The sequence below is a fragment of the Camelus dromedarius genome, chromosome 28 (genome assembly GCF_036321535.1).
Source record: "Camelus dromedarius isolate mCamDro1 chromosome 28, mCamDro1.pat, whole genome shotgun sequence".
NCBI classification, from domain to species: domain Eukaryota; kingdom Metazoa; phylum Chordata; class Mammalia; order Artiodactyla; family Camelidae; genus Camelus; species Camelus dromedarius.
In genome coordinates this window covers 22,012,997-22,034,797 of record NC_087463.1, presented here as the reverse complement: position 1 = coordinate 22,034,797, position 21,801 = coordinate 22,012,997, and the positions used below count along the sequence as shown (strand labels likewise).

At 40.3% G+C, this 21,801-nt stretch overlaps 1 protein-coding gene across 1 annotated transcript in view; it reads right to left on the bottom strand.

Moving 5' to 3' along the window:
- Nucleotides 1-21,801, bottom strand: part of DOK6 (docking protein 6) — a 277,747-nt gene that overhangs the window by 124,138 nt on the left and 131,808 nt on the right. The gene's annotated exons all lie outside the window — the stretch shown is intronic.

The window sequence follows — 21,801 nt, the reverse complement described above, 5'->3', positions numbered from 1 at the left end:
AAAGGACTCAAACAAATTGCTGCACGGTAATTGGATAAAAACTTCCCATTGAAATCTGCCTAGAGAACTTTCTTTTTCATGCAGCATCAATCTGTACTAGAACAGTTTAATGCAGATTTCCTTTAAATCTCTGGTTCCTCTCTGTGGACAAGATCCCAGCCTTTGCCTTGGCATTTTAAACTCGCTGTAATAAGTTATCTGTAACAAGTTTTCTTGACTCCAGGGATCTGGGTACCAACTGCTCTGCCCAACAGTCAACACCATCAGTCTGGGCAGTGCTTTCTTCCTGTGCTCAGTCACACCACCTTAGCATCAAAAATGAGTCTGATCAATGAGATGCCAAGCCAAATTTGTCACTTTATTTTTAGTTTTATCAAGACCATAAAATATTCTTAGAAAACAAAGAGAAAGAGGGTGCAGTCGCCCACAGGTGCCACTCTAATGAAAACATGAGTTCCCGTGTTCCAGTCACAGAGGTGAGTTTTCTTTACGAGAGGTATGGTTTGCACCCTTCAGGGACCATCGTCTGTAGCGTGAGACACAGCACTTTCCTGAGCTCAGGAGAAAGCAGATTCTCAGGTAAGCCTGGCTCCTTGCCAATGCAGTCAGAGGCTGGGTCTGGCTGGTGGGCCTTTCCTCAGGAACCTAGAAAATGATCCTTTCCAATCCCAAGGTCACTAATATAATAAAAGGGCGTCGTTGAAACTCACAGCTTTCTTTAAAAAATATTTTTTCTTCTAGTGAGCGAATGCCAGCCTTCACAGAAAAATTTACAGGAGCTACAATGGCATATATGGAAAATAATTTTCATTAGATATATGAGTTTTGACTTCTAAAATTTATGAACATTTTGAAAGTTTTGCTAACAACAAATCAAAATCTTAAGCCAATTTCCATGCTGTCTTTCTAGAAATCCTTGGCGTTTCTGCTAAGGGAGATAATACAACCATAGTTTTTTCCTGTTTGCACTTTAATGTTTTGAATATTTCTCAGAACTCCACAACTTTAAATCATCAGTGAGATGACATGCAATTAACATCTCATCTGCAAGACTCTTCCTGATAGCATTTCCAGCATCCCTCAGATGGAGAGCAGAATGTCTAACATGCTGTTGGGAGTAAAATTAAGAGTGTTCAGTATGACGAGGCACCTTTGTGCCAATGTTCCTGCTAAGTACTAAGTCACTGCATGGCCAGAGGTTAAAGAAATTTGTCAACCATGCCTTCTGTTACCTCTTTTGTCCTTCTGTTAACTCTTCTGTTACCTCTTTTTTGATTGAGACAAAGAAAACGACCATACACTAAAGGGCTTTCATGGAGCTGGAGCAACTATTTCAAGTGAACTCAACTTGGCATTCCTGTAAGGACCAGAGCCAGGGAGGTGTCCCACCAGCGTAATGAGAGGTGCTTGTGGGTTTCCACCAGCAGGTAAAGGTATCTTTCACAGTCCATCTTGAGAATTGCAATGCTGTAGTATATAAGAATAGAAACAGCAAGAGTGATAAAAATAGAGCAGATAAAATCACACTTAAGACTGCACTGTAAACTATTTCAGAAAGAGAAAGAGAAAGAGAGAGAGACGTCCCTACAATTCAGATCAGAATCATCAAGTGTTCATTTTTTAAAAATTTTTTTATTGAAGTGTAGCCAGTTTATGACATTGTGACAATTTCTGGTACACAGCATCGTGTGTCACTTCATTAACAAAGGTTATCTGTGAACTCACTGTAGGCCACTGTGAGGGAGGTGATATGAGAAACGCAGGTCACGTCCCCAGCCGTCTGCGGGTCAGCTGGGGTGGGCAGGCGAGTCTGGGACCTGGGACCCGGAGGGCTGCCTGCCTGGACTGTGGGGGCTGGGGCTGCGACCAAGGCCGGGCAGCCCAGAAGGAATCTGATCAGGGGCTGCAGGGCGAGCAGGAAGATGAGGGTGTGTGTGTGTGAGTGTGTATCAGTGTGTGTGTGCAGGTGTGTGAGTATGTGAGAGTGTGCAACAGTTGTGAGTGTGTCTGGGTGTCAGTGTGAGTGTGTGACACTGCATCTATGAGTGTGTTGGTGCGTGAGTATGTATGTGTATGAGTATGGGAGGTATTTGTGTGAGAGTGTGTGTGTCTGTGTGAGTGCGTGTCAGTGTATTTGTGAGAGTGACTGTGTCACTGTGAGTGTGTTGGGGGAACAAGGAGCAGGGTGGCCAGGGACTGAGATGGACAGGCATGTCCTGTGAACAGCGAGGGACAGCCCTGGGTTCCTGGTGTGAAATCTGAGAACCAGTCAGAACCTTGGTCATTCTCTTCCCGGTTTTGTGGTCTTTAGTTCAATTTTATCAGCCCCAAACCTTCATCTCAAGAGTATTAACCTCTGTATTCTGCATACTTGCTGTAACAGTCTGGCTGCAGACAAGCTGAGGTTGTTTGAGTATCACACAGGCTTTGTTTTTTACAATCTGTTTCTGATAGTCACCTTTCAAATAATGATAGCTACACTTCTGCTTTTTATTTGTTCTTCTTAGGTAAACTCCGTGTGCTGAAGTCTTTAACATCTTTTACTGCTTGTTGACTGGCTCTGTCCCATCATTATCTAACCAGTGTTTTCCTCCGGGTTACCTTACATCTTTCACTTTCCATACTCTGTTTTTACAGAACTGAAGAGAGTAAATATAAACGCCATAATCTAAACCCACTGCATTTTAAAATATTTATTTCCTCATAGATTCAGTGCCTTTTGTCTTTCGTTTCAGCTTTCAAACTTCTACCTTGGTCTACACATATTGTGTAAGTAATGAAATTTCTTTATGGAGAAATAACGGCATAAAATGCTCTGCAACGTCTTCTGTTTTTCTCTTCATGATGGACGCGGTTTTTCATTTAGGTGTTTCTCGGATAGCCTGCAGCTATGCTCAGATTCTTAACTCAGGCAAATAAATTCTCTCTGGAACAGAAACCCAAATAATGTCTTCATTATGTTCAGGATTAGTTAAATGAAGAAATTTGGTAACTTCTGAAAGAGAAAACTGACAGATGTTTGGGAATAACAAGACCAGTGGAGAAGAGAGACTAACCTAAATGAGTGACTGATGAGACAGAGATGATCGTAGGGAAGACGAGGCTCAGAAACAGTCACAGCAGAGACACAGGCAGAGACGGGTGGTGCCTCTGCGTTTCTCCTGCCCTCTCGCTGCAGGACTCTGGGCTGAGGATGGCTGTATTCCTCTGAATAAGAAGAGGGCTTTACACAGCAGATTCTCCCAAATGCCTCTTGAATAAATGATTAAATGGAAGTTTTATACTTTCACTCAGTTTAGGCCTTAAGATAATGACACGAAAATTAAATGATCCAAAAAGGACCATGTTTGAAAACAGTGAAAAAATTTTCATCACATATCCAGAAAATAGGCTATCAGCCAAAATCATATAGCAGAATTAAAAATGGCACTGAACCAATTTCATGGCAATTTATTGTCAGATGCAAGCAAGACCAGTTTTGTGTGGGAACAGTAAATCATTAATATTTAGCCCTCACTAGATTTAGTTTTTATTAATAATCTTAGGAAAATGTAAGTGAAACAGTCCTGTTTTTGTCTTCAGCAAACCAGTAATTCTTATGCATATCTAATTCTTATCTTCTGTGCAGATTGGCTATAATTTGGTGATGAATGTTTCTATATTCATTAACGTTTTCTTAAACACATGCTTTGCTGGAAAGTGAAGAAAAACGTCTCCCCATGTAGACTGTTGCTTAAAGACTAGAAGCATCTCTCCTATTATCATTTGAAACGTACAGGGCTGGTAACATATGTATCATTTTGATGATGCTTTTCGCTGCTGAAAACTGGCACCGACCTATTACTTAACTGGCCTTGTTGGTATGTTATAGACTTTTCTTTCCTTTTACTTTTTTTGTTGTAGGAAGATAAGAAACCAGTTAAAACCTAACCACTTGCTTCAGCAAAGATGGGAAGACAGGTCTCTCCTGAGTTCACAGGGAAGAGCCGTGTCTGCTGCGTCAGATGGGCAGGATGCATCAGTTTCGAGGCGCAGGAACTTCGAGTTTTCCTTTCTAAGTAAGAGGTACACTTATTTCCTGTCCCTGAAGGGCCCTCATTTGCCCCCTTCCACATTCCCACATACCTAATAATCCCTTAAAACTTGTTTCAAACACGACTTTCTTTGTTTGGTTCCTTCAGACCCAGGTTTGGACTTGACATCATCCCCCTGCATCTCCATCACACTGTGTACCCCTCCATCATAACCCCCGAAGCACTGAGCCGTCTGTCTGCCCTTCCCAACAACGTGTATAAGATACTGGAGTGAAGGAGACAGAGAGTTAGTCAGCCTAGAGCCTAATGCAGCAGCGCCTGGACATGGAAACTAATACATAAACGTGGAACGGGGAGGTACAGGTGATTTGCAGTTGGTTCCCAGAGATTAATACACATTCTAGAACCAAATGCAGATCATCTGGGGAGGAGTCACTGGCTGGCTGTTTTGAAATCTCTATTCATCCCCATGTTAAGTGGCAGTTGTAACTTCTGCTACTCAAAGCTTGAGTATCTACAGAAAATGTATCCTTGACTAGAAACGGGAAGGGAGAAATTTCAAATATGATTCTCTGTCAAACTTCAGTAATCCTAAAACACCTCCATTCAAAAGCGTTTCTTGTTTTATTAAGCTGTCTTTTTCTTTTAACCTCACTAGTGGCACTCAGGCCAAAACTGAAGTCCTGTATAAATTCCTTTGATTCTATATATGATAAACACGTGATCAAACTTTTATTTTCTATAGAGACGGCAACAGACTCTTAGAAAAGGTCAACTGAGGGCCAGGGAGCTACCTTATGAGTCACCTAAGTTTATTCCATCTTCTATGCACGTAATCATAACTTACTTTCCTTACTTTAATAGCAGATTAAGTTTTCAGATTCAATGTAGCATGCCTTACCCTCCCATTCTCTCCTTTGTGAATTGGAGGAATAAGGCTATGCTTTCAGATGAGGCCAAAGGGAAAGCTGCTCCCGCCTGCCTCCCGAAGTAACAAGTGACAAACGGCAAAAAGCGGCAGAACCAGCGAGTGTGCTGCTCTTTAACCTGACAAGAACTTGCAGCAAAATGCTTTATCGCGGAGGTTAGCAGGTGGCACAAGAGCTTAAAGCAATTCAGAGAAAATAAGAAAGAGCACAAATCAACACTTACAGAGAGCCCGACGATGATGGGAAAATGATGTGAAAACATTACCAAAAAAAAAAAAAAAAAAAAAAAAAAAGACAGAGAAGGATCCTCTGCACCAACGCCGAAGCCCAGCCCCCGAGGGTGCACGCATGTGCTGGGAAGCCAGCACCAGGAGGGGATTCTTAACAGACACCAGCAGAACACTTGCTGTCCACAATCAAGCTTCTCATAGGAACACTTGTGAAGCAGGGAATTTTGGGGGGAAAAGACACCATCGAGAACTTTCATCTTAGTCGTGTTCCCATAAGGCCTAAAAGCAGTTCCTCTCCATGCCACAATCACGAGGTGCTTGGGAATAGAAAGGAAAACACGAAAGAGGAGAGCTCTGTGCTGGAATGTGGAAATGTTTCCAGGGCCGTGGTCAGATGTCTAAGCCTGAGCCTGAAGCCACACAAAGCTCTAAAGGCTGCTTCCCTGGACGGAGCCACGTTTATTACAGAAACATCTGACAATTGCTCAGAGCATGGTGCTGAATTCTGCCAACAACCCCAAGGAGCCTGGAAGCGTATACATTTGGGTTGGTTTAAGCTGCTATGTATGGTACTTCGTTATGCCCTCAACTGAACACCAAAACAAACACCAAGGCCAATTAGTCTATTCCTCTCTACTAGAAGAACCTCCAGGGAGCACAGCAATTAATGGGATGTGATCCATGAAAAAATTAGGTATATATATATATATATATATATATTTAATCACACAATGTTCCATACACACACACACACACACACACACACACATACATATATACATATATATATACTTCAAGCTTAAGAAGCTAAGTGATCAGGAAGGAGCTCCAGGTTATCAACACTGGGGTCAGGAGTCTCACGCGGAGAACGCAGGAACCCCCGGAGCTAACCAAGTGAAACGGCAGGCAGGCTGGGGGAGGGATGCTGGCAGAGAGGACGGAGGACAGCTGGAGCCATGACCAGGATGAGACCCAGGCTGAGTCTTCAGATACCAAGAAAGGTCTGGGTAGACGGGTACCTGATCTACAGGGAAGGGCTGTGAAAGGATGCGTGATGTAAGGGATCATGTACAGGCTGATGTGACTTAAAGAGACACACTCTTGGAGCGGCAAGAGTGAATTTCATCAATAGTCTTCCGCTGCACAGCTTCTGAGAGAGAAAAAAAAGACAAAAAAGGAGGAAGAAGTCCCCTTCAGCAATGGGGTAGGGGAGGGGAAAAGAAGAAAAACGAGAAAGTCCAGCATCCTGTAACACAAAAGGATGCCACGTTTCAGAGATCTCACACTCCCCGCCCCATCACCAAAGCAAACAAAACCCTTGCTACATACACTGCCTGGACCTTGTTAAACTGACTGCAAAGGGTAGATTAAACTAGGTCTCTTAAAACACCCACTGTCATCAGAATCAACACAGGAAATAGAAGTCTACAGAGAACTATGGCAGAAATTCAAAACATGAAAATTCACACAAATTCAAATCAATTTAGGAAAATCGTCTCTCACCCCACCTCATTCCCTAAAAATGACAGCATGAAGCAGAAGACAACTGTACGTGTACAGTCCAGAAACCACTGAATGCATTCAAACAAGAATTCGTTGGTATAAAAAAACCCAGTTTGAATTAGAAACTCAAAAACTAAGAATGGAAGTGAACACCAACCAAAAAACAGGACAAATGAAGAGCGGAATGAATCTTGAAAAGAAGTGAAAGAAAAAGACAAAAATAAACCCTGAAATGACAAATACATTACAAGGTGTTTAAGGAAAAATAGACTCAAATGAAAACTTATTACAAGGCATTCACCAAAGTGAGAAAATCAAACTGTTACGAAGAAAGAAGTAAAGAGGAGAAAAGCAGTGGCAGTGGGTGCCGGGCAAAGAATAATGGTGACTTGAACCAGCGCAGCAGAGTGGGCATGAGAACTGTCACATTTAGAACATACTCGTGAGAACTCTGCTATTTGCGAGTTTGCAATATCTGCAGTATCTGGAGCATGAGGGAAAGAGAGAGATTAAAGATGAACACAGAGTGTTTTGCCTGTGTAACTGGGAACATGGAATTATCTTCTAGTGAAATGATGAAGACTGGGAGAAGCAGATTTGGAAGAAAATAAGAGCTCAGTTTTAGAAGTAAGTTTTAGATGCTTATTAGATACAGAAATGGAAAGATTAGTAGGCAAGTGGATAGATCAGGTTGGTGTTTAGAACAGAGGTTTAGACTGGACTTATAAATGTGGGGTCAACAGCATACAGCTGTGGTTTGAAGTCATATGTCCACGTAAGACCACCAACCAGTTTGAGTTGATAGAAAAAAAAAAACAAGACATCTAAAGGCCAAGACCTGGGACTCTCCCACAATTAGAGATCTGGGAGGCAGAAAGGGGGCTTAGTGTAACAGACATTCAAGTAAGAAGAAACCAAAAAGGGTCTATTAATATGCTGGGAGCCAAGGGCAAACAGCTTTTCAAGGAGGGGAGCATGACTGCTTCATTTGATTGTTTTTTTCAGCTTTACTGAGATATATCTCACAAGTAAAGTTATAATATATATAAAGTGTACAGTGTGATGATTTGAGATACACACACACATTGTGAAAAGGACTCCAACAATCAAGTTAATTAACACACCCACCACCTTACATCTTATAGTTGTTTCTGTTTGTTTTGGTGAGAGCACTGAAGTTCTACTCCATTAGCAACTGTGGACTATGCAATACAGCATTATTAACTACAGTCACTGTGTTGTACATTAGATCCTCACACCTTATTCATCTTACGACTGGAAGTTTGTACCCTTTTACCAGCCTCTCCTCCTTTCTCCCACCCCCCAGCCCCTGATAACCACCATCCTACTCTTTGTTTCTATGAGTCCAACTTAAAAAAAGAAATCCACATATAAGTGATACCATGCAGAATCTGTCTTTCTCTGCCTGGCTTATCTCATTTACCATAATTCCCTCAAGGTATTTCCTTCTTTTTAAAGACTGAAAGTATTCCATTGTATGTATGCCACATTTTCTTTATCCATTCATCTCTCGATGGACACTTAGGTTTTTCTGTATCTTGGCTACTGTAAAAAATGCTGTAATGAACATGAAAGTAAAGATATCTCTTTGAGATAAATATTTCTTTTTCTTTATATATATAACCAGAAGTGAGAATGCTGGATCATATGATAGTTAATTTTATTTTTAATTTCTTGAGGAACTGCCATACTGTATTCCATAGTCTCTACACCAATTTACATTCCCACCAGCAGGGTACAAGGGTTCCCTTTTCTCCACATCCTGGCCAGTGTTTGTTATTTCTTGCCTATTACATATTCGGTCTATTAATTTTCTACAAAGGCATCAAAAATATGCAAAGAAAAAAGGAAAATCTCATAAACGGTGTTGAGAAAACTGGATTTCCACCTACACAGGAATGAAAGGTGGCCCTGATGTCAGGCCGGCATTCCCAAACATTAGATGGCAAAAATAAAACTCAGTGTGTCCCAAATGGACCCTGCTGACCTCAGTCCAAGGGGGCTGACTGCTGGGTAGGAGACCCTAGCAATAGACAGTTCTGCATAGACCATGCTGGTGGCCGCCAGGCTGCAGTCAGGAGGAGGCAGCACCTCGGTACTCAAGCCTGGGTCTGCATGGTTAAGAGGTCCCCCGCAGGTCTCCCCAGAGAGCTCACAACTCTGCCCTGAAGACAATGGGCAGCTCAGAGGCCATGCACGTCCGCAAGAGGACGGCACCCAGGCGGGGGACCAAAGAGGTGTCAGTGCCTCGTCCTCTATCCTTTTTCTCAGGACTCGACACAACAGTGAAGCCAGAATTTGGGGAGAAGGAGATCACAGAAAGATTATGCCACATCTTCCCCAAGGCTGGGAGAGGGAGAGGCAGAACTATCACTTGGATCTGAGGTGCAAGTCTGAGTTCTTGGATTTTAAGACCAGGAAGTGGACAGGAGATCACGATCCGGTGAAGGAGCAGGAAAGGGCAACTGGACAAGACACAGCGGAAGACGACGACCGAGAGGAAACACCAAATCCCCAAATGCAGACTCTTTTCCATTCTGGTTCCATGTAGGTCCTGCAGTCACATTCTGATTGAAAAGAAATACCCTTGCTTAAAATAACTTCCTTAACAGAGAGCAAGAAAATATGATAAAATCACTTTTTAAACTATTTAGAGATTTTATACAAGTACGGAGAGGCTTAGCAGACAGAAGCGTTCAGGAAATACTGTCCAACAGGAATGTCTGATTTTATTAAAAGCTCCACTTCAGTCAATACAAAACACATTACTGTGGCAGAAGGGTAGTAAAATCCCCTAATTCTTATTAGAACACTACATCTCCAGAACTTCTTAGTTAAAACGTTCCAAACAGCAGCGTTTCACAACATGTTTGTACTGTCCTCATCAGCCTGCGGGTGACACAGGGACCCCTCAGTTATCTCTCACTGGGACCTGTTCCCATATTCCAGGCAGAGTTAGATTCAAGGGACTTCCTATGCTCAACTGATTCGTGAATCCTAAATTCTCTTGCAGGTTGTTAAAATAAAATTGTTAAAGTTATGACCCTGGAGCAGAGCAGGACTTGTAGGATGGGGTGAAGGCAGAGCTGTTTCAGAGCACAGCCCGGTTCAGGGATTTCTCTGCGACTAAAGGAACTGGCCGGATCCAGTCCAGTGGTTAACGATGTCCCTACGGGTGACACTGCCCAGTGTATCTGCAGGGAGAAGCTGGCTTTCACCTCCTCCTTTTTGTTAATAACTGCACTATCTTTTAAGTCACTTGAGAACTGAAACACTGTCCCAAGGAGATAGCGTGAAATAATTTCTGAACCGCTCAGGGATGGTTCCAAAAAAGCATCCTTTGATTTTCTTCATTAGTTTTGAAACCAAGACGAAAAATGTCACCTTGAAGGCTGGATCCACCCTATTGCTTAAATTCATTTTTCCCCAGTAAGTGTTTCTATGAAAGCAACGATTTCCAATTGGCTAGAAAGTCAGTTTCGTTTAGTACAGCTGTTTGATTACTGCAGAGGTGGCAACAGGGCAGTGCCACATTGGCAGGGCATGAGAGATGAGTCTTCAAATAATTACCAATTTGCTTATTTATGGATCACAGTTGATTTTTTACCAAAGTACAGATTTTCCAACTATTAAAGGTCTCATTGGAAATCAATTGCTGCACACTCATGCAAAATTTGGTTCGATCAGAATGGATCAGTGTGAGACTGTGCACGAATCTTTTCTATTTTCTGTCTGTTCAAAGGAAATATCCATCACCCAACAAGGAAGTGAAGACAGAAGACCCAAACAAACAAGAGGGACAGAGCCTAAAATCTGGAGAACATAGTTAGGGTAGGAGAAAAACATTTTCACGGAAAGACCTTCTTGTAAGAAACAGAGGTAAAGAAAGCAGTAAATTACATCAGCAGTAAGCACTCTAAAATTACCTAAGGTAAATGTACATCCTGATTAAAATGTGACAGACTCAAGACAGAACTGTGGGTGAAACAAGAGAAGAGAGACAGGAGAAAGCAAAGATTAGCTCTTGGAATTCTAAATCACAATACTGTAGGGAGATTAAATTCTGGGTTTATTTAGAAGAACTACAGTGAAAACAGGCCAGCTGACCCCTCTTCTGATTACTGTTTATTTCTGTGCTAAGCCCAGAAGTCAGCCTCTCACAGTTGTCACAAGGCAGGTATAGCTGAGATAACTGAGATTTCTGATTCGGATGGACAAGTATGCAGACCTTTGTAGTGTGTGTTTAGAGTTAGGGGTGACGGGTGACAGTCTACATCATGTATTTTATGTAAGCTTTCCATTTTTCCTTTACGTAATCGTATCTGCATTTGTATTCAGTTTTAAAAATTAATTTCATGAATGAAGTTATAATTTAATTAATAATTATTTAAGGTAGGAAGACCAAAATTAACTAGATGATCATTAATCATCTCACATTTTGATATTCTCTGACAAGAACAAGCTAAAGCTAAATTTTAGAGCCATTATTCCAACAACTAGACAGAAAAGAACCTCGAATGATCATTACAGAGTGTAACAGAAAAGGGCTCTTCTGTCTTTAACCTTTTGACCCCCTTCACCCACTACCCACCCACCCACCCCGAACCTCTGGCACCACCAATCTGCTCTGTCTCTGAGTCGATAAGCTTCTTTTTTGCTTTCTGTTTTTGTTTCTTTAGATTTCACATTTAAGAGAGATCACAAGGCATCTGTCTCTCTCTGACTTATTTCACTCAGCACAATGCCCTTGAGGTCCATTCATGCTGTTGCAAATGGTAAGATTTCATTCTTTTTTATGGCTGAATAACATTCCCTATGTATCTGACAACTTCTGTATATATCTCACAATTTCTGTGTATATTACATACATCACAGTTTCTTTATCCACTCAACCATCAATGGACACTTCGATTGTTTTTATGTGTTGGCTATTGTAAATAATGCTAAAATGAACATGGGTTGCATGTATCTTTTTGAGTTAGTGTTTTCATTTTCTTCAAATACCTAGAAGTGGAAATGCCAGATCTTATGGTGGCTCTATTTTTAATTTTTTTTGAGAAAAGTCCATACTATTTTCCACAGTAGTTGCATCATATACGTTCCCACCAGCAGCCCACTAGGGTCCCTTTCCTCCACATCCTCTCCAATACTTGTTATTTCGTGTCTCTTTGATGACAGCCACTCTGGCAGGTGTGAGGTGATATCTCATCGTGGTTCTGATTTGCCTTTCTGTCATGATTAATGATGCTGAGCATCTTTCCATCTGTCTGTTGGCCATCTGTATGTCTCCTTTGGAAAAGTGTCTTTTCAGACTTCGGCCCATTTCTTTAAATGGATTATTTTTGTGCCACTGATTTGTATGAGATCCATCCAGATTAAGGTCCTTTTTAGCCATCTTCCAGGGCACGCCAAGACTCACCCTGGCTGTAAAACTCGAGCGGGGCCTGTTCTTGTCGTCCTGACGCCCTCACTCCCGGCTCCACACCTAACGACCTACTTGTTCTGTCTGTAGTGCCCTTGACGTGATCTCAGGCTGCTTAACTGAAAAAGTTCTGCTAGTAAAGATGAGCAATGTCCAATTTCTCAGGGAATTGATTCCTAAATAAAAACACAGAGAAATATATTGTGCAGAAGCACATAATATTATGTGATTATCTCCTTTGGCAAAATGACAGCCATGTAGCCTTCTTTTTTCCGTGTGTTCCTGGTTACTATCCCTTTCTTATGGACATTTTTTTTCAATGCTTTGCTGTGCCTCCTTTTTAAAAAATCACCTCATGTAATAAGAAAGATCAGATGTTGCTGGTTTCTTCTGAGCAGGTCAGAGGGCAGGGAAAGCGCGGGGGGACCAGGGAGGCAGGAGGAGGAGCAGCAGGCGCTCAGGCTGACAGGAGCCCCCTTCGCCTCTGGGACCCAGACGCTGCAGACCCAGATCCGGTGAGTAAATGTTTACATAGTTCTGCCGTTCGACTGCGGGCTGTGAAGAAAGTTTTCAAACTGTGTTTGTTTGGTTTTGATATGTTCTCAAATGTTCAGAGTAGGAAAAAATATCCCCTTAAGGGAACTGCACAGAACCATGCTGTACGTAACCCGTAAGGGCTGGCCTTGGCCAGCTGCAGTCTGTTGAGGGAGAGTGTTCCATAAGTATACGCAGGCTTACTTCTACAGCTGACCTAAGTGTCAATCAGGAAGAGTAAGAAATGAATTGTTGGAAATCGAGCTGCCAATTAACTTTTTCCCTTATTGACAAAATTAAGTTATATATGTGAAAAATAAGTATTTTGAGTTTATTGACTAGCTTGTGCTGTATTCTGGAATAATGAAAAAAAGACACCAGTAAAAGTGATATTTCCATTTGTGAAGAGAAGGGAGGAATACAGAGGAAATACTCGGAGATCTCAGTAGTGCAGCCAAGCAAGCAGGAGAACCCCTTTATTCTGATCAGGAAAATTGGTGAATAAAAGGCAATTCTTCACTTCAGTGTCTTTTCCATGTTGTTCTGAAATGAATGAGCACGTACTGTAATGACAATGGTAATCGTAACATGGATGTCACGCTTCTAAACATTAAAGCAATACTTGTTATTTACCGTGTACCAGATATTGTCCTAAAAGATTTACACATCACATAGTAAGCCAGGCAGGCACCCCATCAATGCTAAGAGCCAATCGCTGTTAGTTTCCCAGCCGTACAGCGGATGCAACTGAGACCCGAGCGTCTGAAGAAACTGCCCAGCCACCCCTCGAGCACGTGAAGCCCAGGAGCCACGCCCGGCAGTCAGCCCCAGAGCCTAGTCTCGCACGTGTAATGAAAGAGTCTGGTACATTTTTATTTTATGTCTGATAGAATTCCAGGCTCAATTCCAGGATTATGAGCTGCAGGTGAAGATCCCCCAGGATCAAAAATGAATCTGTCATTTCCCTCAGCTATTATCATTTTGAGTTTTGGCTCTCCTATTCACTCCTGTTTCTTACCTTGGAAATCCTGTCAGATATATGTTGGGCATTCTCATTCCACCTTTCGTATCTCAGTATTTTTAGCTCTTCATGTTTGGTGCTGCATTCTTGATTTCTTCAGATTCATCTTCTGATCACCTAGTAATCTCTTCAGCCTAATTTATTTGACCATATCTAAAATTTTACAGAAAGGATCCAGTTTTGGGGGAGTAATTGCATTACACATGGGATAAAAGACATAAAAAGGCAGAGAAAAATCCCCTGTGCTGCAAGGAAGTGTGTGATGAGAAACACAGGTTGAGGTGTGGGCCCGATTTGGCTCCTTTCCTATAGCAGGAGGCCTAGTAGAAAAGATGGGTGAGGACGTGTGTACATTTTGTCGTGGGAAGTATTCTACAATGACGCCTTCTATTGTTCCTGTGAAGTAGGAGAGAGAATCCTTTGTTGATCAATGATATGTTTTGTACACCTTTCCACACAGAGTCCAAGACTCTTTTTTTTTTGTTTGTGAATGTTTGTGGCCAGAGTCTTCCATATTACGAGTATCTAAATTTCAACCACTCCTTTGATGAAGGGCATTTAGACTCTCCAATAAATACAGCATGGTCAGGGCGTTACAGAAAAAGAACAGTCAAAGAAAAAGGAATGGGTACTTGGCAATAAAAGTACAATAATAGCGGTAGTAAAAAAAAAAAGATGAAAGGACTGGAAGACAAAATTGAGAATATCAATATTTTATAGATAGTAAACCCAACAGACAAAGAGGTAAAAAACAGAAGCTGCAAAAACAGACTATCAAGGCAGTCCAATATGCAATTAGTAAAAATTCCAAAATCAGTGGCCTGAGAAAAAGAAGAAATTATCAAATAAATATTTTTTAAAAACTTCCAATAATTAAGGGCAGGAATCAAGTGCCCTTTTAGGACGTTGAAAATAGCAATGATTCAGGGATCTTTCAGTGAGGGGAAAACCTGTGCCACACACAAGGATCACTTACCAAAAACAGCCTGGGAAGGCTCGGCTGCAGCCTCAGAGGCAAGAATGCAATGGAAAAACTGCCTTCAAAATTATAAGATAAATTATTTTCAATCTAGAACTCTGTGTCCAAATGAATTATGGATTAATATTAGAGGAAAATCAATGGCTTTTCCTAACATCATCAACCAAGTTCCCATGTATTCATGCATCTTTTCTGGACTTTTCATTCTGGCCCATGCTGTCGCCAGTCTATTTTTTCACTCCTGTCCTCCAGAACATAGCTTTAATAACTATGGTTTCTTAATATGTTTTGATATCTCATGGAGCAAGGTTCCTCTTCTCTCTTTTTTTTTTTTTCAAATTTTTTTTGTTGATTCTTGCATATTTTCTTTCTTTTTTAAAATTTGGTAAGAACATTTGACATGAGATCTGCTTTCTTAATTTTTTACGTGTACGATATGGTTCTGTGAACTGAAGGCACCTTGTTGTGCAGAAGATTTCTAGAAGCTATTCATCTTTTATAACTGACACTTTATACCTGCTCAATAGCAAGGACCTGGTCTCTTCACAGGGTACGATCATTTTTGATCCATTTTTACCAAAACATCACTGAAAATTTAAGCAGCCAAGATACTTAAATTTGTGAAAATCTTTTCTGTTTTCTATTTTTCCGTATGAAACGCATACCAAGCAATATCCAGACGTTTTCTGCACTGATCCTTCCCGATGAGGACTCGAGGGCTGGCACAGTTCACCCCGGGATGGGGGAGGTGACTGGGTTGACGTCCATTCTCTGTAGCAGATGCTCTATTAACAGCACCTGGTGCCCAGGCTCAGGGCAGGAGGCATCCTGATTGCTCTGATCAAGTCTCCTAGCTCAGAGATTAAAACTTTCATTTATACTATGGTCCAAGACCCACCCAGAAGCAGTATTCCCTGTGTTTCCTTTACAGATATATAAAATCAATCAACTCTAGTTTTTGCAACAAGAAGGAAACTTTATAAAGAATTTTCAGAGATTCTTATCCAGCATGTGCCTATCACATTGACCCATCTTATCTAAGAACAAGAGACAACAGGCAGAGTGTTAATCCTAAGTACCTTTTCTCGGAAAGGAAATAGATTACCTGGTGGTTCGTGGGCATCTAAGCCTCATTAGGGGACTCTCCAGGGGCGTTTCTTAAGAAATCTGTGACAGGATTAGTGGTCACTTTTTTTTCTTTCAATTATAATTATTAGGGTTATATTACACAAATAGGTAAATATAGGAAAATTTGATGTATTTTATTCTCTGTAAAAATTTGTATGTGTTTTTATTTGGGTCTTGCACACTTCTCAAATTATTTACTCTTAGGAATTTTATGGGAACTTTGTCATTGGAAATAAAGTAATTTGTTTCCATCACCTTTCCTAAACACATATTGCTTCTTTGTAAGCCCTTAATTTCTGTATATTGATCTTTTATCAAGCCACTTTACTCAACTCATTAATTCAAACCCATTTTCAATTGATTTTATTTTGCATTTTCTAATTATACAATCAGATTTTGCTATGACTCAACTATTTAAAAAAAACAGTTATGCAGAAAAATTTCCTCACAGCAATAGAAATTAATCACCAGGCTCTGAGAACATCTGCTGAGGCTGATAACTTAAGCTTCTTCATCCAAGAAGAGGTGAGCAAGCCCTGGGCAGTCAGACGGATGCAACCACAGGACGACCCCCAACGCACAACCCCTTTTTTCATTACTACCATGGATCTGTACCAACTCAAGCCATTCAATGAAGGGCGTCAGTTTTTAAACCTCTGACCAAGAGATTTGATTTATATAGTTATGAATTATTTCTCTGAGATAGGAAGTTTTCATTGTTTGAAAAAATGGGTTTGAGAAAAGCCTTGATGAAACTCATTTTTAAAATGAATATAAACTTACTATTTTTCTTTTCTGTACTTAGATGAGCCTTTTAAATACTATGAGTGGTAAGTGTTGAAAAAAATACTAGTCTCCCTCACATGCCTGAGGTTTGCATGTGTTCCTGGAGAGAGAAACAGACCCTCAGATGGGAAGTTGTGTGAATAATTAGAGAAGTTGGGGAAACTTCAGTGCCAGGAAATGATTAGGACTTAAGAATATGCCATATGCATGCTATGCTCTAATAGTATCATATCCAGTGGGACTGTGTGCTTAATAGTACGAACCATGTCTGTCTCTTTTTTTGGATAAGATTCAGCCCATGTTCTCTCTCAATTTTTAGGTTTTTAAAAATATTGTACATCTGAAATTGGCCAGGGATTTGACCTCCTGCATAGAAACCAAAATATAAAAAAAAGAATTTATGACTGTTCCCAACTGCATGAGCAGCTATTTTACTGCCAATGGGAACAGGGGGTTGTTCTGATTATTTTCTTCAAACTCCATCTAGGCACAAGCAGGGCATGTCCTGGCACTTGGCCAAAGAAAACTCGAAAGCCCGAGACGCTGCCTCCGAGGCACGGAGTGCTACCCACCAGTTAACACGGGATAGTCAGTGCACACATTGCCAAACCCTCACACCTTCTAATTCTTAGTCCTTATTCTATAGATGTTAGAGCACCTCAGCAGTGAGAGATGCTCTTTGTCTCCTCCCTTCAATCTACAACTGGTAGTAAGTCCATAACTCAACAAAAGTGCCTCTGCCCAACACACCAGGACGCTGGGAAACTGCATACATCTGTACATCCGAAAGCGGGTGGACTGGAACACACAGAGGGGGCGGGACTGCAGCAACAGCACAGGTGGCACCTACAAGCCCAGGTCCCCAGAGAACCTGGTAGCAGCAAGGGAGGCAGTGCATGTGACGCCAGCCATCAGGCCACAGTGGCACTGCAGCCACAGGGAGCTGAACAGCAGTGGCAGTGGGGCCTGTGATCCCACCTTTCCAGCTGCAAAGGGACCCACAGCTCTAGTCCCCCTGCCCCCAGCCACAGTGGCAGCTCCCGTGACTCCGACGAGCCCTGCCACAGCAGAGACACCTGCGACACGGCTGCCCCCAGTCTCTTCCCTCCCCATCTAGCAGCAGAGCTTGTGACCCAGGAGACCCCAGATGCGGTGGAGGCGCCTGCTATCGCTGTGCCCCAGGTGGCAACGCCAGTGACACCTGCAGCAGCATGGCACCAACAACCCCAGACACAAACAGTGACAAAATTCTCAAGTATAACCAGACCCAGCTCAGGTAGGAAACACCAAAAACTTGTGCTTAGCGCCACCTACTGTAAAAGAAAAGAAAGGCTCCCAATTACCAACTTGTTGAATCATTCTAACCAAGTTTAAAAAAAACAAAAACAAAAACAAAAAACCCCCAAAAATCTTTACTTAAAGCAGCGAGGTGTTGGCTACTTCAAATGCAGCAGCAAGAGAAACAACTCATCAAATGCCATGAAGAACAATGGTAACATGGCATCACAAAAGGAAAATGACAGTTCTCCAGAAACCAAACTTAATGTCGCAGAATACTGTGACCTAACTGACAGAAAATTCGAAATAGCAGTCACTAAGAAACTCAATGAGCTACAAGAAAACTCAGAAAGGCAGTTCAATGAGCTCAGGAATAAAAATTAATGAAAAGAAGAAATACTTTACCAAAGAGACTGAAACTCTAAAAAAGAACCAAAGAAACTGTGGAGATAAAGAACTCAATTAATGAGATGAAGAATGCATTAAAAAGCACTGGAAATAGAGAAGACCACGTGGAACGGAGAATTCATGAGCTTGAAGACAGAAATCTAGAAATGATACAGAAAGAAGAGGAGAGAGAATTAAGATCTAAAATAATGAAGGAAATTTACAACCTTATCAACTATTAGGAAGAGCAACATGAGGATAACAGGGTTCCCAGAAGGAGAAGAGAAGGAGAAGGAAGCAGAGAGTTTATCTAAGGAAGTAATAGCTGAGAACTCCCCAAACCTGGAGAAGGAACTGGATAAACAAGCCCATGAAGCTAAGAGAACACCTCACCACCTCAGTGCAAAAAGACCTTTTCCAAAACACATTGTATTAAAACTGTCAAAGTCAATGACAAAGAATATTAAAGGCGACCAGGGGAAAAAGGATGTAACCTGCAAAGGAACCCCCATTAGGCTATCAGCAGATTTCTCAGCAGAAAGTTTACAGGCCAGGAGGGAGTGGAATGACATTCTCAAAATATTGAAAGATAAAAAACTGTCATACAAGAATACTCTATCCAGCAAAGTTATCATTCAAATATGCAGTAGAAATAAAGGCTTTCCTAGACAAGCAAAAGCTGATGGAGGTCATCAACACTAAACTTGCCTTGAAAGAAATGTTGAAAGATGCTTTTCTAACTGAAACAAAAAGGCAAAAGTATACAAAACTTTGAGTAAGGTGATAAATGCACAGAATTAGAAAACTGCAACTCTATGTCAGAATTAGTTGTTAAATCCTTAATTATAGCATAAAGGAAAAAAAAGCTGTAAAGATTTCTATAGCTACTTCAATTTGGTAACCAATTCACAACATCAAAAGAGGTAATTTGAGATGACAAAAACATAAAAGAGGAGGAAGAAAAAGACACAATTTGTATAGTATATGAAGATAAGATGCTATCAGCAGGAAAAAAAGATGATTTTATCTATGAGATGTTTATACAAACCTCATGGTAACCATAAAACATAAATCTAGAGAAGAGATACTAAACATAAAAAAAAGAAAACTGAGAAAAACATGATAGAAAACCACCAAACTAAAACGGCAGATGGAAATAGAAGGAAAAAGAAACAATGGAAATACAGAGCAACTAGGAAACAGAAGACAAAACAGCAGTACTAATTTATCAATAATCAGCCTAATGTAAATGAATTTAATTCACCAATCAATGGACACAGAGTTGCTGGATGGATTAAAAAACAAGACTCAGCTATATGCTGCCTCCAGGAGATTCATCTCAGCTCCAAAGACAAACATAGGCTCATGGTACAGGGATGGAAGATGATACTTCAAGCAAATGGCAGCCAAAAGAAAGTAGGTGTAGCCAGCCTCACATCAGACAAAACAGATTTCAAGTCAAAAGAGGTAACAAGAACAAAGATGGACATTATATACTGACAAAGGGGACAATTCATCAAGAAGACAACAGTTATTAACATATATGCACCAAACATAGCACTAAAACATATAAAGCAATTATTAGCAGACTTAAAAAGAGAAATTGATAGCACCACAATAATAGTAAGGTACTTTAACACCCACTTACATCAATGATTAGGTCATCCAGACAAAAAGTCAATAAAGAAACAGTAACCTTAAGTGGAACATTAGACCAAATGTACCTGATAGATCTATACAGAAAATTCTATCCAAATGCAGCAGAATATACATTCGTCTCAAATGCACACAGTACATTCTCAAGGACAGACCATAGGTTGGGATACAAAATAAGTCTCAATAAATTTAGGAAGATTAAAATCATATCAAACATCTTTTCCAATTGCAATGAAACTAGAAATCAACTACAAGAAGAAAGCTGAAAAAAATCACAAATATGTGGACACTAAACAGCACACTACTGAACAACTATGGGGTCAATGAAGAAATGAAATGAGAAATTAAAAAAATACCTGAAGACAAGTGAAAATTAAAATATGATATACTGAAATCTATAGGATGCACCCAAAGTGGTACCAAGTTTACAGCAATACAGGCCTACATCAAGAAGCAAAAAAAAATCTCAAATAAGCAATTTAAACTTACACCTAAGGAACTAGAAAAAGAAGAATAAACAAAGATCAGAGTGGAGGTAAATAAAAGAGACTAAAAGTGCAATAGGAAAGGTCAATGAAACCAAGGGCTAATTCTTTGGAAAGATAAACAAAATTGACAAACTTTTAGCTAGACTTGCTGAGAAAGATAGAAGGCTACAGTAAAATCAGAAACAAGAGGAGGAATAAGAACAGACACCACGGAAATACAAAGGATTATAAGATAATATTATAAACAGCTATACACCAACAAATTGAACAACACAGAAGAAATGGACAAATTCTTTAAATCATACAACCTTTCAAGACTGAATTATGAAGATGCAGAAAATCTGAATAGATAGATCACTAGTATGGAGATTGAAACAGTTATCAAAAAGCCTCCCAAACACACAAGGCCAGGACCAGAGTCACAGGTTAATTCTACCAAACATTCAAAGATGTAATATCTATCTCTCTCAAACTCTTCCAAAAAATCAAAGAGTAGGGAACATGTTGTAACTCATTTTAAGAAGCCAACATTACTCAGATACCAAAACCAGATAAGGACAACAGAAAAACAGACAATTACAGGCCAATCTCTCTGATGAACATAGATGTAAAAATCCTCAACAGAATATTAGTCAACTGACCACAATAATACATTAAAAGGATCACACACCATGATCAAGTGGGTTTTATTCTAGGGGTGCAAAGATGGTTCAATATCCACAAATCAATGTGAAACATCATAGTAACAAATGATAAAATTCATAATCATTTCAATAGAGGTAGAAAAAGCATCTGACGAGATTCAACACCCATTTGTAATAAAACTCTCAATAAAATGGGTATAGAAGGTACGTACCTCAACAAAACAAAGGCCACATGTGATAAAACCACTGCTAACATCATACTCAGTGGCAAGTGGGGAGTAAATCCTTTCAACCCTTTTTTTCCAATGGAAAAGATAAAGAAAATGCACTTTCTTCTTGCTAGTTTTGTTTTTCAGGAGCAAAATTATTATTGTAATTTTGGTTTGAAATTAACTTACAAATATTCTGAAATTCAGCAGAATACACTTTTGAATTTATTTTTTAACAGTCACTTCAACTATTAGAATAAATAACTGTAGGAAACTAAAATGCTCATGAAGATTTGAATGTGACCACAGTTTCCCTTTCTAGGTGTGTAGAGTAAAAGATAAAAGTAAAATTTAAAAGTACTTTTCACCCAAAAAAAGAGAAAAACAAAGGGAGGTGCCAAGCTTCATGATGCTTCTAAACCTGAGCAACTATTTGATGACCTCTTAGTCACTGTATCCCAGTTCTAAAATAAAGGCATGTATAAACAAATGAATAAAGATAAATTCATTCTCATTCCCCCAGGGTGGTTCAGACTGCTACATTCATTAGCA